This window comes from Diceros bicornis, chromosome 34, assembly GCF_020826845.1.
Source record: "Diceros bicornis minor isolate mBicDic1 chromosome 34, mDicBic1.mat.cur, whole genome shotgun sequence".
NCBI lineage: Eukaryota > Metazoa > Chordata > Mammalia > Perissodactyla > Rhinocerotidae > Diceros > Diceros bicornis.
Genome location: NC_080773.1, coordinates 16,128,060 through 16,147,357, shown reverse-complemented (window position 1 = coordinate 16,147,357; position 19,298 = coordinate 16,128,060). Strand labels below are relative to the sequence as shown.

At 47.8% G+C, this 19,298-nt stretch overlaps 2 pseudogenes; both read right to left on the bottom strand.

Annotated features, from left to right (window-relative positions):
* The window catches only part of LOC131397992 (carcinoembryonic antigen-related cell adhesion molecule 21-like), a 12,930-nt pseudogene extending 11,145 nt beyond the window's left edge, over positions 1 to 1,785 (bottom strand).
* Positions 999 to 19,298, bottom strand: LOC131396901 (hormone-sensitive lipase-like; annotated as a pseudogene).

Here is a 19,298-nt window from a genome sequence, read left to right as displayed (position 1 = left end):
GTCCACATCCTCATCCCCAGAATCTGTGAATATGTTGCATGATAAAGGGAATTTACAGATTCAATTAAGGATCATGTGATTGGGAGATTATGGTGGGTTAAACAGGTGGGAACAATAGACTCACAAGGGTCCACATATAGATCCACAAAAACCTATAAGTAGCTAAATGGCAGATGTTATTTCTCATCAGTTATTACTTGAAATGTAAATAGATTAAACTCTGAAATTAAAGTCAGACATTGATAGAAAGAGGAAAGACATGATCCTTCTATAGAAAGACACAAAGAGGCTGAAAATAAAAGGATAGGGGGCCGGCCTGATGTTGTAGTAGTTAAGTTCACGTGCTCTGCTTCAGTGGCCCAGGGTTCACAGGTTCAGATCCCAGGCGTGGACCTACACACTGCTCATCAAGCCATGCTGTGGCAGTGTCCCACATACAAAATAGAGGAAGATTGGCACAGATGTTACCTCAGCAACAATCTTCCTCAAACAAAAAGAGGAATATTCGCAAAGGATGTTAGCTCAGGGCCAATCTGTCTCACCTAAATAAATAAATAAATAAATAAATAAATAAAAGGATAGAAAGAATGTTCCCTGTAAACAGTAACCAAATGAGAGCTGGGATGGCTATATTAGTATCAGACAAAATAATCTTTAAATCAAAAAAAGTTACGGGAGGCAATGAAGGAACTTATATATTGTGAAAAGGTTCAATCCACCAAAAACATGTAATAATTATGAATATATATGCACCTAACAACACAGTGCCAAAATAGATGTAGCAAAAAGTGACAGAATTAAAGGGAGAAATAGTTCTACAATAATAGATGGAGACTTTATTATTTATTTATTTATTTATTTATTTTGTGAGGAAGATCAGCCCTGAGCTAACATCCATGCTAATCCTCCTCTCTTTGCTGAGGAAGACCGGCTCTGAGCTAGCATCTATTGCCAATTCTCCTCCTTCCCCCCCCCCAAAGCCCCAGTAGATAGTTGTATGTCATAGTTGCACATCCTTCTAGTTGCTGTATGTGGGACGCGGCCTCAGCATGGCTGGAGAAGTGGTGTGTCGGTGCGCGCCCGGGATCCGAACCCGGGCCGCCAGTAGCGGAGCGCGCACACTTAACCGCTAAGCCACGGGGCCGGCCCTAGATGGAGACTTGAATACCACACTTTCAATAACAGAACAGCCATATAGAAGATCAATAAGGAAATAGAGGACTTGGACACTATAAATAGAGGACAACACTATAAACCAATGAGACCTAACAAACCTATACAGAATATTCCATCCTGAGGGTTTATCTTGTGCAGGGCATGGTGCTCAGTGCTCCCATCTCTCACCACACACAACTAGTGCTCATCTTCTGAGGGACATCGTATCACCCCACTGTGGTGATGATGCACCAGAGACTGACAGATGGTGGTATCTGGAGTTGAATGTGACCTTAAGCCAACAATACTGACAATGTCAGTTCTCATTTTTGAGCACTTACTGACTCAATACACGTCTTCTATGGACTTTCCACCTTCATTTAATTAACTATTCACAAAACTCTGTAGAGTAAGTGCATCATAACCATAGCTGAATACATAAGAAAAATTTGATATCAAATTTAATAAGTCATGGGAGGCGATGTGGAGTCACTGACAGTTCACAGCAAGTTGGATGTGGTCACTTTTGCTGAAACTGCCAGGGTTGGAGACCTCACACTGATAATCCCCAGCATCCTCACTCCTAATGGAGTCTATGGTGAGGGTGCTGTTGTCCTGGGACAGCTTCATCCTCTCTGTGAGTCACAGACTCTGGTCATTGAGGAACCACTGGATGGAGATCTCAGTGTCATTTGTGAGGAAGGTCAGGACCAAGGCGTCATTATATTCTGTGACTGTGGTGTTTCTGGCTTGGATGAAGAGCTGTGCCACTGAGTCTGGAAAAACAGAGAAGGTGACCGAGAGTGGGCCTGGGGCCTGGGGCCATGTTCGTTCCTCAGTGATCTTATCCACGTCAAGGTTCACCTTCCCAGAGGATGACCTTGACCCCTGCACAAGGTCGTGTATCTTTGTTCAAGTGACTCTCTGTAAACAGCACTGCACATCCACTCTGATCTCCAGATCATCCCAGGATGACTCCTGACTTGTCTCCCTGGACATCTCTGTAGTGTCAGCACCAGGAGTCTTTTCTCAGTCCACGTGTCCAGCAACCTCATCATCAGGTGTAATTTTTCTCCCATAGATTTTTTTTTTTTTTGTAGAAGATTCCATCATGTTGGCTTACAGGTTAGAATAGATAACATCGTTCTTTTTTTTTTTTCTTTATTACGGTAACATCATTATACTTCTATTTCTGCATAGATTACATCTCCCATAGATTTTTATGTGACCCTTTCCTAGAACTTTCTGGTTTTATAAAGGATCTGGCCCTGCTCTTTATATGTGCTTCCATGTATTTTGGGGAAAATAAGCTTGCAAGCCCTGTTCACCTCTGGGGCCAGGACAGCTTTACATAAGTAGGGAAGGCATTTACTTTTTTTTAAATTTTATTTATTTATTCACTTTTTCCCCCAAAGCCCCAGTAGATAGTTGTGTGTCATAGGTGCACATCCTTCTAGTTGCTGTATGTGGGACGCGGCCTCAGCATGGCCGGAGAAGCGGTGCGTCGGTGCGCACCCGGGATCCAAACCCGGGTCGCCAGCAGTAGAGCGCACGCACTTAACCGCTAAGCCACGGGGCCGGCCCCAGCATTTACTTTTTTTTGTTGTTGTTGTTGAGGAAGATTGGCCCTGAGCTAACATCTGTTGTCAATCTTCCTCTTTTCGCTTGAGGAAGATTGTCCCTGAGCTAACATCTGTGCCAATCTTCCTCTATTTTGTATATGGGACACTTACACAGTATGGCTTGATGAGTGGTGTGTAGGTCCACGCCCGGGATCTGAACCCATGAGTCCCGGTCCGCTGAAGCACAGTGTATGAACTTAACCACTACGCCACCAGGCGAGCCCTGGAAGGCATTTACTTTTTGCTAAATAATTTATTAGGGAATGAGGATGGCCCGATTAGTCTACATGACCTTAGGACCTGGAGAGTTTCCAATTTAAATGATTTCTTAATCTGAAGAAGTCTTTTATTCTTTGCCTGTGGATTGAATATCATGGTGAAGGAAATCTCAAGAGAAAAGTGGTTATGGTTTTAACAAATGGATGTACACTTAGTCCACCTATAAATGATACACTTTTGGGCACTGTCCTTTGGCACACAGGCTGGTAAATAACTACTTCCAGGCTGTTTTGAGAAAACCAGAGAGATCTTCATCCAAGGCTCAGTCCTGATGATCTAGGGACTACTTACCAGAGGCTGTGCTTTTTTGACTGTGGTCCTACCCTGGCCAGTGACAGAATATAGGATCTGCTATTACATAGTATACTTGGGGATAAAGAGCTCCTGTGTGGATTGCTGTGGCCTCCCATTGACAAGCCAAGAATATTGTGTGGGCGGGTTAGAGGCCGCGTGGCAGGAGAGGCTGAGGTTTGTCCCTGGATGGTAATAGGAGTCTGAGGGGGAAATGGTGGGGGCATGTGGGCTATCTGGAGCAAACAGAATAAAGCCACGTGTGATGTAATCAGAGGGAAGGGGACTGGGTGTTGGAGCATAAATAACACATGGTAGACCAGGAGCAAGCCTGACAGTCAGGTGAGTACACACATTCCTCAGAGATATTGCGGGTTCCATTCCAGACCACCACAATAAAGCGAATATCACAATAAAGTGAGTCACACAAATTTTTTGGTTTCACAGCACATATAAAAGTTATGTTTACACTACACTGTAGTCTATTAAGTGTGCAATAGCATTATGTCTTAAAAACACCAATGTACATACGTTAATTAAAAATACTTTATTGCTAAAAATTGCTAACCATCATCTGAACCTTCAGCAAGTCATAATCCTTTTGCTGACAGAGGTCTTGCCTCGATGCTGATGGCTGCTGACTGATCATGGTGGTGGTTGCTGAAGGGTGGGGTGGCTGTGGCAATTTCTTAAAATAAGACAACAGTGAAGTTTGCCATATCAATTGATTCTTCCTTTCACAAACGATTTCTTTGTAGCACGTGATGCTGTTTGATAGCATTTTACCCACAGTAGAACTTCTCTCAAAATTGGAGTGTATCCTCTCAAACCATGCTGCTGCTTTATCAACTAAGTTTATGTAATATTCTAAATCTTTTGTTTTCATTTCAACAACTTTCACAGCATCTTCACCAGGAGTAGATTCCATCTCAAAAGACCACTTTCTTTGCTTATCCATAAAAAGCAACTCCTCATCTGTTAAAGTTTTTTCACGAGATTGCAGCAATTCAGTCATATCTTCAGGCTCAACTTCTAAATCTAGTTCTCTTGCTATTTCCACCACATCTGCAGTTACTTCTTCCACCAAAGTCTTGAACCCCTCAAAGTCATCCATGAGGGTTGGAATCAACTTCTTCCAAACTCCTGTTGTTATTGATATTTTGACCTCTTTCCATGAATCACGAATGTTCCTAATGGCATCTAGCATGGTGAATTCTTTCCAGAAGGTTTTCAATTTACTTTGCCCAGATCCATGGAGGAATCACTATCTAAGGCAGTTATAGCCTCACAAAATGTATTTCTTAAATAATAAGACTTGAAAGTCAAAATTACTCCTTGATCCATGGCTGCAGAATGGATGTTATGTTAGGAGATATGAAAACAACATTCATCTTGTTGTACATCTCCATCAGAGCTCTGGAGTGACCAGATACATTGTCAATGAGCAGTAATATTTTCAAAGGAATCTTTTTTTCCAAGCAGAAGGTCTCAACAATGGGCTGAAAGTATTCAGTAAACCATGTTGTAAACAGATGTGCTGTCATCCAGGCTTTGTTGTTCCATTTATAGTGCTAGGCAGAGTAGATTTAGCATAATTCTTAAGGGCCCTAGGATTTTTGGAATGGTAAATGAGTGTTGGCTTCAACTTAAAGTCACCAGATGCATTAGGCCCTAACAAGAGAGTCAGCCTGTCATTTGAAGCTTTGAATCCAGGCATTGACTTCTCCTCTCTAGCTATGAAAGTCCTAGATGGCATCTTCTTCCAATATAAGGCTGTTTCATGTACATTGAAAATATGCTGTATAGTGTGGCCACCCTCATTAGTTATCTTAGCTAGATCTTCTGGATAACTTGCTGCAGTTTCTACACCAGCACTTGCTGCTTCACCTTGCACTTTTATGTTAAGGAGATGGCTTCTTTCCTTAAACCTCATAAACCAGCCTCTGCTAGCTTCAAACTCTTCTTCTGAAGCTTCTTCAACTCTCTCAGCCTTCTTAGAATTGAAAAGAGTTCAGGCCTTGCTCTGGATTAGGGTCTGGCTTACGAGAATGTTGTGGCTGGTTTGATCTTCTATCCAGACACTAAAACTTTCTCCATATCAGCAATAAAGCTGTTTCTTTTTCTTATCACTTGTGTGTTCACTGGAGTAGCATTTTTAATTTCCTTCAAGAATTTTTCCTTTGTATATGCAACTTGGATAACTATTTGGTACAAGAGGTCTAGCTTTTGGCCTCTCTTGGCTTTTGACATGCCTTTCTCACTAAGCTTAATCATTTCTAGCTTTTCATTTAAAGTGAGAGACGTGTGACTTTTTTTCACTTTAACATTTTGAAGCCATTGTAAGGTTATTAATTGGCCTAATTTCAATATTGTTGTGTCTCAGGGGATAGGGAGGCCTAAGGAGAGGGAGAGAGACAGGGAAACAGCTGGTTGGTGGAGCAGTTAGAACAAACACAACATTTATGGATTAAGTTCACCGTCTTATATGGGCACAGTTAGCGGTGCCCCAAAACAATTAGGATAGTTAACATCAAAGATCACTGATCATAGAACACCATAAAAAATATAAAAATAATGAAAAATTTGAAATATTGCGAGAATAACCAAAATGTGACACATACACATGAAGTGAGCAAATGCTGTTGGAAAAATGGCACTGATAGACTTGTTTGACACAGGGTTGCCACAAATTTTCAATTTTTAAAAGCCGCAATATCTGCAAAGTGTAGTAAAGTGAAGCACAACAAAATGAGGTATGCCTGTACTCACACCTCGAGATGGGGCAGTTCTGCCCAGAGGACAGTCACTGACATGAGCCAGTGATTCCATAAATGTCAGAACATGCGTCCAAGGAATGATCTAGAAGAGTGAGGGGGACAGGGAGGAGCTGGCTCAGTTTGGCAGCAGAACCATGTGCTTGTCCCTTTAATGTCACTTCTCTCTCTGCTGAGGGCAGTGAGGACCATGTTGATCTTTCCTGAAATAGATGTAGATGTTTGCGAATGCATTAGTTGACTGGAGGAAAGTGCATGGCATGAACTTGCTGAATATTGGCTCTACTGGACCATTTGTGTTTGAAGATATGAGACAAATTTGTGGAGAGATTAAATTTCTTCTCTAAATGAAAATTATTATCAATGGCCTAAAGATCTAAGACTAATTGCTGGAAGAACAATTGGGTTCTTGAGAACACTGTAAAGCCAAAGGCTTGCTCTGAAGAACAAGAATCACATTATGATCAAAGGAAGATGGTAAAGTGGGTTTGAAATCAGTGACTCTCTGAGTAGAGAGAGACATGTGAGTCCTGCTAAGAGGATGGAATCGGTGACGTTAAGTTTGAGGTGTTTCTTTATATAAAGGGAGAAATTATACCAAGTTCGTTGAAATGATATGTCAGTAAACTTAGGAAAGAGGGTCCCTGTCACAATTTTTATGGTTAGTCAGGCAAATGGGGAGAAGCCCACACACAGGCAGGTGGCATGCTTTTTTCTTTTCTTTGACCTCAGGAAACTCAACTAGAGTTTGATGAATATAGTGCAAATTGGGCAGTGTCTAAGTGAAAGGACAGCGGCTGGTGGATCCCTCTATCTGAGAGCATCCCACCCTATGGTAAAGGTGTCGTCATGAGGACCCACGTGTGTGAAATAGGCAGTAAACCAGTCAGATGGTGCAGGGTCTGGCCAGCCCCACCTTGGGAAAGTCTCAGGAACCACTGGAGGAACAGAAGCCTCACCAGGATGAGGATGTGGGCCAGGAGTGAAGGGGGTGAAGTGAGCCTGTGAGCTTTTGGGGACTGCAGACCTGTCCTTCTGCCTTTGACTCCCTGGTTAAGACATGTAGAGAGCAGATCAAGGGGTCACACATTCCTGTCACATGGCGTGTTCCACTCTTTGGCATCATGGAGGGAAAGAGCCCTGAATGGGAGCAGAAGCTTGCTCTCCTGGTGACCTGGGGAACTGCTGCTCCCACTGATTTCTGTGTCCTTTACTATTTCCGAGGAGGGTGGGCCTGGCCACAGGTGTTAGGGGAGAGTCTGGGGAAGGCTTGAGAAGGGAGGAAGCTGTGCAGAGCAGGGGCAGTCCCAGCTAGAATGAAGGGGGAGGAAGATGAGGGACATGGAAGGGGCAGTGAGAGCCAGAAACATCCAAGGCCACGAGCTGTGGGGGTTACAAGTGACTTCAAAGACCCAAGAGACCAAGAGCCCATGGCTTCCCCAGGGGCAGGACTAGAACAGCCTTGAAAATCCTGCCATGGGTGAGCAGCCCCATAGTTACCATGAGACTGTCCTCTCAGAGTGGCCTTAGGGGTTGGTGGTCTGAGGGGTGAAACATGGGTCTCAGCCACTAAGAGACAGGGAACAGTGTGTCCAGAACCTTCTAGAACTCTGCACCCAGATTCCAGTCTCTGAAAAGATTATGAATTATTTATTATTCATTCACCATTCACTCCTTCTCTCCTTCATCAAAAGCAATTGGGATTTTGTTACATGCTGGCCCTGTGCTGGTTGCAGGTATAGAGCGGGGAGCGAGAAAGCAAAGTCTTTTCCTTTACACTCCAGTGAGAGGGACACTAACACATCAGGAAACCAATAAATGATATCAAGTCCAGCACAGGGAAGGGGCGACCAGTCACCTGAGGGGGTGACCTGGACATTCCCTGCACTGACTGTGATTGTTGATGCAGGTGATGTAGCTCTAGAGTAAATGGTGATGAATTCTCCATTTTCTCTCACTCCCCAGACCAGGATCTTTCTTTCTGAGCTGGAGACACGTAAGAAGAAAGGATCTGGACTGACAATTTGGTCTTGGGGTCCACAGACACCTGATAAGGCCCCTGGAGGAGGAGAGGATGGGGCTGTGGCTGCAGACAGAATTTGCAGTACTCTGCTCTGTTGCTCATGGTCTGTGTGACTCTGATTCAATGACTATATCTCCCTGTGCCTCAGTTTCCCCTCAATAAAGTAGGATAAATATTTGGCTGCCAGATTGTCAGTGAATTAACTTTAAAATATTCATAGTACCTGACCTAAATCTTGGTAGAGAGGAGCTGCCTGAATAAATGGCATCTGTTATTGTTTGATCCCAAGAGTGAATACCCCTGGGCCTGATCCCTGGTGGATGAGGAGCTGCCAGGAGCATCTTCTCTCCTCTGTTCCTCCCCTGGGGGCACTGACCTTCCTCTGGAGTCTCCTAAGTCCTCCAGGGCAGTCGGCTAATGTCCTGGGGACCTTGTCCATCTGTGCTCTCCAAGCTGAGTCTCAGGTGAAGGATCAGGCTCCTCTCCTGCCTAGATGCAGCTCTTGGGGCTGAGCCCTCGCTGGTGACAAGCTCAGGAGGCTCGGGACTTGGGCAGCCAGGAAATCCTTGCTCCCAGTCAGCCCTGCCCACAAGGCCAAACCCAACTGTGGCACTGGCTCCCCACAGTCACTGGAGCCAGGAGCCCTGGGACAGGGGTCTGGGCAGGGGCTTCCCAGGCACAGCTTCTCTGTGAGGATCCCAGGGGGCTCCACATGACAGGCGTTGACTGACCAGCAGGGTCTTTCTCAAGCCATGGTCCTGGGGAGGGGCCCAGGGGGCTGGACTGAGACTGATCTCCCTCTGCTGAGTTACTCCCATCAGTCTGGTCCTTCTCTCTGCAGAGAATGTCTGCAGGGTCTGGATTCTGGAAAAGAAATCCCAATCTTTTGATGTTTGTGTTCACTGTGTGTGTCCTGCACTAAATGCTCAAATCCCAACATGGGTCGTAATGTAGAGGGGGATGCAGGCACAATCCAGGCCTGTCAATCCTGTGTGTGAAGTAGAATTCACCCCACACAACCCAGAGGTCAGAGAGGAATCACTCATGGTATAGGCAGAGCTGTCTAGTTACTTCGTCACTCTGAAAATTTTACTGTATGACTTGTAGCGTGTAGTATCCTGTGTCCTCCTGGGTGACATTTACTTGAGAATTACTCAAGTAATTAGAGAATTAGAGAATTTACTTGAGTGTCTATTACATATGATACAATTTGATGTTTGGGTTCTTTGTCCTTTGTACTAGCCATAGCCTGCAAGATTCTCTGTCAGATTGTGAACAAGGAGAACATCCTTCCCTGCAGCAGCATTGGGCGGCACTGATACAATAGTGAGTTGGGCAGTGGTGGGTGGATTCCAGAAGGTTAACAGTGAGACTAGGAGGGAAGAGAGAGATCAATCAATATTTGGACCTATGTATTGAGATGGAAAGATGAGGCCCTGGGTTCTGAGCAGGTCTCTTCGCCTTAGACTTGGAGTGTGGGTGTGGGTGTGGGTGTGGGTGTGTGATTAAAAATGGGTTAATCATCCAACTTAAGAAGTTAGAGAAAAACAAAGGGGACAAGAAAAGAGATAATTAACTTACAAGTAGAATATAATAAAGTAGAAGATAAATATAGAATCAAGAAGATCCAAACACTCAAAAATTACTTTCTTGAAAAGGTTTGTAAATTTTTAACACCTCTGGAAAAATTTGTCAACAAAATAATGCAAGAAGCACAAATAAGCCCTGTTCACAGTAGGAAAGAGCAGACACAACTACAGCTGCAGCAGGACTGAAAACCCTTAAAAATCCTCATGGCAATAAAGTTGATAATTTAGACAAAATTGACAACATTCCTAGGAAATTAAAAATAACAAAAATTAACTCTAGAAGAAATAGGAAACCTGACCTGTACTATAACCTTTAAAGGAAAATTAGTTAATAGTTAAAATATTTTCATACAAACACAGACAGTCATACACACAGACATTCATGCACACACAAACACATACCTGCACACACGTGCACACTCACAAAAAACACACGTGGCTTTCAAATGAGTATGAATATCTCTATGGAGGAAAAAATATGATTTTTGACCCTAACTCACATCATATAATAATCTTTTAAAAATTGATAAAATTCACTAAAATTAGAATTTCTGTTCTTCAAGAGACACCCAATTCTCTCTCTCATACATAATACAAGTTCTATATATGTGTGTTTGTGTATCATATGACAAGCCATATCCAAAGTGCATAATAAAATCCTACAAGAGCAATAAGAAAAAGAATGACAATCCAATTTTTAAAAATGGCTAAAAACTTTAAGACACTAAACAGTAGAATATGTGTAAATGGCCAATAAGCACATGTAAAGCTGAATTTTCTTTATTGTTTATTGGGGAAATGCAGATAAAAACAGTTATGAAGTATCATTTCAAACACAAAAGAATGGTTAAAATTGAAAGGACCAATTGAAAGGTCAATACCAAGAGTTGGAACATCTGAACATGTAAACACTGCTGGTGGGAATACAACTTTGTTCAATTATCTGGCAGGAGAATCTAAAATTTATAAATATTTTAGAAGATGTTCCAGCAAATACAATGGTATGTACCCCAAGGAAATGAGATAGACACACCAAAATACATGTAAAGAATATTCATATCAGTGTTATTCAGAAGAGCCAAAAGGACAATCCAAATGTCCAACAGAACAATGGATAAGTATTCTGGAGTATTCAAACAAAGAAATATTACACAACATGGAAAATGAATGAATTACTGCTGCACTCAACAACAAGGATAAATCCACATGCACAGACTTGAATGAAGGTAGTCAAATGCTGAAGAGAAGATAAAGAATGATTCTACTCACATAAAGCTCCCAAAGTGGCAAAACTATTCTCTGGTGCTAGAGGTCAGAATGGAGGTGATGTTGGGGGTCCTGATGGCGGGAGGGGCATGAGAGCATTTCCTGGCGCCGGCAATGTTCTCTACCTTGGTCTGGGCACTGGTTTCATGGGCGCACACATACGCAGAAATTTATTGCAATATTCATGTTACTTTACAAAGGAGTGTAAAATGCTTTCAGGTTAAACAAAAAAGCAGTATTCACAAATCAATCAAAGATCAGCTCATTCCAACCTTACACAACTCTTCTAGAGAATAGGAAAAGTAAAGAACACTCATTAGCTCATTTTATGTGGCAGTATGACCCTCATGTCAGAACCAGACCAGGAAAGAATGAGGAAGTAAAAGTGCAGGCCCTTCTCATGAACAGAGACGGAAAATCTCTAAACAAAATGCTACCAAAATGAATCAGGATTACCAAGTTGAGTTGGTTCCCCAGGAATGCAAGGTGGGTTTAACAGTCAAAAATCAACCATTACCTTTTACCACATTAACAGAATAACTAGAAAATAACTTATAATAATGAAAAGAGAAGCAAAATGGCCTTTGATGAAATTCCCCATCCACTCAGATCTGAACAATCCAGAAACCAATGGCAAACTCTGAGCAGAGGGAAGGTCCTCAGCCTGATGACGGTATCTACGAACCTGCAGCAAGCACCATGCTTACCGGAGAGTCACTGACAGCATCAGAAGTGAGGCAAGGCTGTCTGTGTTCACCACCTGGACTCCAAGCCCCTGGACCTCAGGCCTCTTACAGATGCTCTCCCTTGGCCACACCCATGGGGACAGCTCAAGAGCAGGGGCAGAGCCACAGTCGGGGCTGGTGAGCAAGGGCCCTGCTTGGGGTCAGAGTGTCCTGAATAGACATGGGCCAGAGGGAGGGCAGCTCCCTTGAATGGGAGAACCAAGCTCATGGCTCCAACCTCAGACCTCAGTGGCAGAAGCAGGTGTCCTGGGCCTTTCCTAGGGGCGACTCTGAGTGACCTCAGGCCTGTGACACATGGCAGGTTTCCTGATAAAGGGGCCACCAGGAGATACTCTTCTTGTGGCAGATAGGGAGAAAACAAGGAAAACATGCCAAGCCTCCTATTGCATGGCCCGGAACTGACCCAGATCTCCCCCAGCAGTCCATCAGCCTGAGTGAGTCATACAGCTAAGCCAGAGATAATGGGGGTGGGGGTGGACATGCCCCTCTCTGAGTGGGGGGCAGTTCCATCCTAAGCTGAGAAAAACTTCTAAATCTTCTAAATCTTTAACGTTTATTTCCAGGGTTTTTTGCCTTCTCCTTATGAAGTAGGGGGCTGAGTAGGGTATTTCCAGGGAAAGTGAACAGGTCTGTGACCCACCGAAGATCACCTGGAAAGGATCTGAATAAAGACGACCCTTCTCATCATTTTCTCTTTTTCTGCTCATGGGAATTTTCTCTTAGCAGAAATTCACCTGAAACTCTGGATCCGTTCTTTCCGGGGGCACACAGAGAAAATATTATGTCTAAATTATCTCAATCCCCACCTCTATTACCTGGGAAAGAGGAGTTGTGGTGGCGGAATGTGATGGGCACAATATTAACATGAAACAATGAAAGTCACAAGAGCCTCTGCCCAGCCAGGAGAGCGCTGGGCTGTGCTCACACCATGGACAGCTCCCCCCCAGCCTCTTTTATTTAGCAAACGCAGGTGGGGACAGGAAAACAGAAAGCTGATGTCCACACAAATATGAGCAAGGAAGGAGCAACTATAGGTGGTGGACACATCGTGGGCATAACTTCTTCTTGGCCCTCTCCCCCGGTGTCCTGACCCCTCTTGCTCTCTTCAGCCCAGGCTTGGGGGGAAAGACACCCATAAAACCCATCAACTCTTCAAAAAGCCACCATCTGTTTCATCTCACCTTCCCCCATGAGCTCTCTCTCCCCTGCTCCTATCATCCCATTTCCACATACACTACCCCTCATAACTCTTGGTCTATTTAGACTTGCTCCTGCCTCCCTGCATCCTACATGGTCCTTGCCTGGGATGCCCTCTCCCCTTTCTCCATGAACCTGCTCCTTCCCCTTCTTTACAGCCCAGCTCACTGGCCATCTTGCCACCATGTCATCCCAACCCACTGGTGGACACAATGGGCGCCCTCTGAACTCCCTTCTCTGACTCTTCTCCTTTGTGTTGTGACAACATGTTCAGAAGCAGTTACCTATGCTCATGTCATGTGTCCTATGGATTTGAGTTCCCAAGAGACAAGCAGGATGAGCCTAGTTGTGGTTCTCAATGGCCCCGTTGCTCCTCCACAAGGGCCTGAAACAGGAAAATGGCTATAAGTGTTCAGAGAATGAATAAAGGAAAGAAAGATGGATAACTGGGTGACACCTGCTTCTGCTCCACATAGTTACTACGGGAATGCTGCAGACCTGAAGAAATGGACATTCACATACACTCCCAGTGGTGCATTGGTGCCAGTTTTATAAGTTTTATACACGGTAATGTGTAGGTTCCTCTCCTAAATTTTTTGTATGTCTTAAGAAAAAATTCACATACCTACAATTTACCATTTTAACCATTTTGAAGTGTGAGGCCATGGGAATATGGCTCTTCCAGTCCCACCAGAGTTCTACTGTGCTGCAGGATAGACCCAGGGTGCCTAGAGTCCTGCAGATCCTGTTAAGATGCAGATTCTGACCCGGTGTGGGGTGGACCCGAGAGTCTGCATCTAACAAGCTCTCAGGTGATGCTGATCACACTGGCCTGTGGGGCACACTTTCAACAGCAAGGCTGATGGGGACCCCTGTCCTCTGAGAGGATGGTCCACCCACCCCAGCATTGGCCTCTGCTGTGTCCTGGCCTTGGGGTCTGTCAGCACCACACAGAGACCAAGGAGTACCCAAACCCCGCGGATTATTTCCTCTTGTGACACAGAAACACAGCTGGGCACCAGGGTCTTCCCCGTGTCCTCAAATGCTCTGGGAAGGTGGGATTTACTGCCAGCAGGAAGGTCACAGAGATGACTCTGGGGGTGAGAAAGGGGCAAGCTGAGCGATGACTGGTGAGAGGACCCAACCTCCATCTCTGGTGTCACCAGCCTGGCCTCTGCTTTCGGGGACAGACACGCAGTATAGGGTGTCTCAGGAGCTGCAGTTCTCGGGTGTGAAGGGGGGGAGGTTTCCTGTGTGTACTGAGTGAGGGGATGGTGGTGGTGGGAGATAAGGTGGCTGTGGGCTCCCTGGTCCTCAGGGGAAGGTTTCAGGGAGACCCTCTCTCTGTGCGTGTTGACTGAGCTTTGGCTCAGAGCCTGTCTATGTCCTCCCAGACCACCCTGGGGGCTTCTGTCCTCTGATTAGCTGACTTTCCTGTGGTTCTTCCACCTTCCCCATGGGTGGTGCTAGGCAGGGAGTGCAGAGCTGCACAGGGACCCCTGACAGAGCAGGGTGCTCCAAGTCCCCTAGAAGGAATGGATAGGACATTCCAGACAGGTAAGAAGGATCCAGAAGGGTTTTTTGAGCAAGAGAGATATCAGGCTCTTTCTCCACTTCCTTAGCCAAAGTCAGGTTCATGCGTTAATTTCCTGGTTTTCTGTGTCCTAATGTCGCCCCCTGGAGGGCATGATGAGACCTGCAGCCAATGTCAGGGGCTGCACCAGGGATGCTGACAGGGTTCTAGAGGGTGTGAGTTGGCCCCGAGCCCAGGACAGAGGTGAGTTCTGATCTTCAGGCTGAGGGTCCTCTAAGCCCAGGTCCTGGTCACTGTGGGTCCCCAGGCTGCCTGACTCCATCTCAGTTGAGGGTGAGCCCAGGTAGAGGACAGGCGATGTCCAGAGGACTACTGATCCAGCGTCCTGTCCTGCCTGGTGGATGTGCTGCCTCAGGAGGAACTCTCTGTCCTGGAGGTTTCAAAGGAAGGGCCTGGTGAGGGGTCTTTAAGGGTTTCAGGACAGGGTGGGGGGCTGGTCCCCAGAATGGCCTGTGTTTCTCCCATCACAGCACTGGGGGATTGCATCTGAGTCATTTGTGTCCCTGTCTGTCATCTGCTCTAGGCCTCCCCACAGGGCCCAGGAGCTGGAGCAGGTCCATGTGGAGACTCAGACAGGGGATCCCATGGGTTCCTCTGTTAGGGGAGGGGAGGCCCCATGGGACCCTCAGCCCCTCTGAGATGGAAGCAAATGCAGATGCTTGTTCTCCTGTCCCATCCTGCACGGGAGCTTTCCCTTGTTCACTGGGAGGCTTTGGGCTGCTGAGATGTCTTCAGGGCACCATAGCCAACTGTCCCCACAGATCAAGGGAACCTTGGGGTGAGAAGTCACTTCCTGATTCCTCTGAGGTCAGGGTGGGGCTTCCTTATCTCCTGAGGGTAACTTTATCTGGGGTGGAGAACCAGGGTCTGGATGCTCTCAGGGTCTGAGCCGACAAAAACTTCTGTCCCTTGTGACTCTCCTGGCATCAGAGAGAAGGGCCAGGTGATGGGATCGGGGCTGCCTTATGGGAAAGCACCTCCAAGCCTCAATGTTTTTATAAATCCATAGAGGCAAAATGCAAGATGATATGAGAAGAACTGCATAAGTGCACTCTGACCCAGAGGGTCACTGGGACAGAACTGTTCACTAGAGTCACAGCACAAAGCCTATCAGGGGTGCCAGCATCTTCTAAGAGCACCTACTGTGTGCCAGGTATTGTGCCGGGTGCTTGACACAAAGTGGTACACGCAGTCCTTATAACATCCTTATGAGGCAGGTACTCTCATTGTACCCATTTCACAGAGGAGCATAGCAAGGCTCACAGATACCGTTACTTGCCCATGTCAGCCAGCAACAAGTGAGTACCTGGTACTATAAGGAGCCACACTGATGTGTTTGCCTCTAGAGGCTGCACTTGTCTCCTTATCCTACAAGGAAAACCTCAGTGCTTAACGGTCCACCTGCCTAAAATTCAAATCCCTTTTAATTGCTTTTGTGTGTATTTATTTGCATCCATTTAAATATCCTAAAATTAAAAACTTAATTTAAAATAAAACACATCCTGGGCCGGCCCGATGGTGTACTGGTTAAGTTCATGAGCTCCGCTTCAGCAGCCTGGGGTTTGCGAGTTTGGATCCCGGGTGTGGAGCTACACACTGCTCATCAAGCCATGCTGTGGCAGCATCCCATATACAAAATAGAGGGAGACTGGCACAGATGTTAGCTCAGGGACACTTTTCCTCAAGCAAAAGAGGAAGATTGGCAACAGACGTTAGCTCAGGACCAATCCTTCTCACCAAAAATAAATACACAAATAAATAAATAAAATAAAACACACCCAATTGGAATAACTTTCAATTGTTGGTTATGCTTTAAAATCCTTAAAATGTTAAAAAACGGTGGGGAAAAAAATAGATCCCTGAATGGAAGTGATTTTTGGTTGCCTGAGGGTCCTGCCACCCATCCAAGGCTAGGAATCTCCTCCACTTCCTGAGGTCTGTCTAGTCTGCTCATCTCCCCACCCCAGGCTCCTAGGCCAGCCCCCACATGCCTCTGCTAAAAGTCTGGAAAGAATCTAGGAGGGCTGGACTCCCACATGAGGACCCAAGGGATTCGGGTGGCATTCCCGGGATTGAGAATCAGGACATATGGCAGGCCATCTGAGTCATTTCCCAGAGTGCATTTCTGGGAAGAGGCTGTTTCGAAAGCTAAATCGTACAGTTCCTGGGAGTCTGAGATGACCTGGGGGGCCAGAAGTCCTGGAGTTTCCAGATGTGGACTCTGGTAGCAAATTAAGGCTTTGTGGTAGGGACCATGGATAGACATGGGGCAGAACCTGGAAAGTGATCTCTGTTTCCCTGGGTGCCCAGGGCACGGCTCCTCTCCTCCCCCAGGACTTCTGGTGTGTCAGGCTGTCCCTCCTGGCCACCCTGGATGGGTGTGTGAGGGGAGGGCTTCACTCACCTGCCATGGGCACTGAATTCCTGTGAGACCTGTGTCTGCTCAGCTGCAGGATGGAGCTGAGCCATGAGGAGGCGCCCAGGTGGAGGTTTCGGAAGAGCACGGCTGTGTCCTGCCACACCAGCCCCATCATGCCCAGCGCTTTCTGGTCCGAGTCAGAGTGGTCCTCTGTCTCCCCACCTGTGGAGTGTATGTGGAGGGCTGAGTTGGTCTCTTCCCTTTCTGGGCCCCTTCTCAACACCCAGAACTTCAGGCATCTGTGCCCCCAGGGACCCAAGAATATCTGATCACTTCAGTAGGAACAAGGAATCTCAGATTCCTCTCCTCAGCCCCTCCTCCCTCAGACCCAGGAGCCTGGGCTGTAGCCTCTGTCCCTGCAGGACCCAGGCATCCAAGCACCCCCAGGCACCAGCTCTGTGGGTGTGGCCCTTACCAGCATAAGCGCTGACACACTTGGAGAGCATGCTGAGGGGCAGCAGGGGGTCCATGAGGCTCAGAAGGCAGAAGCGAGAGGCGGTAGACTGCAGCACTGTGGCTGGGTAGGCTGCCATGATGCCATCTGCCACCCACACCCCATAGGCTGCTGCCTGAAGGGACACGGTGAAGCAGAGGTTCCCGCCTGCACTGTTCCCTGTGAGGCATATCCGCTTACCTGTTGATTTGGAGCAGCCCTTGGTCAATCCTGGCAGGGAGGAACTCAAGCTCTGGGCCAGGAGCCCTGGGCTCTCAGAGGTGGGGCATGGGGGCCCCAAGCCCAAGGTCTAGCCAACTACAATTTTACAGACTGGTAAACTGAGGCAGGGTTTTGGACCCATTTGAGGACAGTGGTCAGAGGATCAGGCTGACTTAGGACATGGAGAGGCCTGGACATCAGGAAGCTCTGGGGAAGCTTGGGAGGCTGGAGGTCAGAAGCAAGGAGGACAGGCGTGGGAAAGGAGAGACCAAGGGCTCATTTCAGGAGGGAGGGGCATCTGAGGCCAGGAGATGGAAGGCCAGGGTTCAGGCTGACAGCACAGAAGGGCCATGGGCCCTGTGCCCTGAGGCGTGGCCCAACCATGCTCTGTGCTCCCAAGATGTGGGAAGTGGGAGGTCAGAGGAGCTGGAAGAATGGGCTGGAGCTGGGCCAGCGCAGGACAGCAGGGGGTGGAGAAACAGAAGGAAGAAAGAAAAGGTCAGAGGAGATGGAGGGGTGGAGGGGATGGAGCATCAGTGCTAAAGTGGGGGAGCAGGAGGCAGGAGGAGGAAATGGTTGAGAAGGAAGGTCGAGCGAGCAGTGGGGCAGTGGGGAAAAGCGCTGAGGCAGCGATGGAGGAGTGGGGTCGGGGGCGAACAGGGGGCAGAGAGCTAGGTGGTAGGAGATGGAAGGACAGGCTGGAGTGAGAGACTGAGTCTTGAGCCACTAGATGGCTCACTCCCCTTGCAGTACGGGGTCGGGGCTGAAGCCGGCTGAGGCAGGATCCCGGAGCCGGCAGCAGTGAGGGGCTGGGGCTCACCGAGGAGGGCGGAGCGCTTGAGGGCACAGCAGTAGGGGTAGAAGCACACCTGCAGCGCGCAGGGTAAGGGTCCCCGGGGTCCAGAGAGCAGTCGATGGAGAGGATGGGGGCACCCAGCTCCTGGGCACAGCTCTTCAGGTAGGGCTCGCGGGATTTGGAGGTCTGGGCCACCAAGCCGCCGCCGTGGACGTGCACCACCAGGGACCGGGAGCGGGGTACCTGCTGGGGGCGTGGCCACAGCTCCAGGCTCCGCGGACCCTCGGACTTCCCCAGGCTGCTGCGCTCCTCACTGCCTTGTGGGTGAGTGGGGAAGAGGCGGGTGAGGCTGGGGCGGCCTGCATAGGCCACCCCCCCCCCCCAGCGAATGTACTCAGACGGGGGGCGGGTGTGAGCAGTGAGAGGGGGGAGGGCGGCTGAGGGTGGGTCCTGGGGAGGGGGCTGCCTGTGCTTCTCCGCTTCTTACCTGCTCCTGGCTGAGGCGGGCCCTCTTTTCCTGGTGGACTCCATCAACTTCCTGAGATCCCCCCGCGGGGGCCAATTCCAGCCGCCTGGCGCTGCCCCAGGGCCAGTCCTTGCTACACTCCACGGACTGGCCCCACTACCATGCAATCCTGGACTCGCTCCTCTCTGGGTCCCGCCCCCTGAGCAATCCGGGCCTCACTCCACCTCCGGGCCCCGCCCCCAACCGCTAGGGCCTACGGCCTGGTCCCGCCCACTCAAGGCATTAAAGGGCCCGCGACCAACAAAAATGCAGCTCCGGAGACAGCGAAAAGCGGCCTTCGGGCAGGACTAGTAGGGAGTCTCGCGGGGTCACCCCAGCAGGGAAACCTAGATGTTCACACGTGTGGGCTCTCAGCCTCGCCTTCCC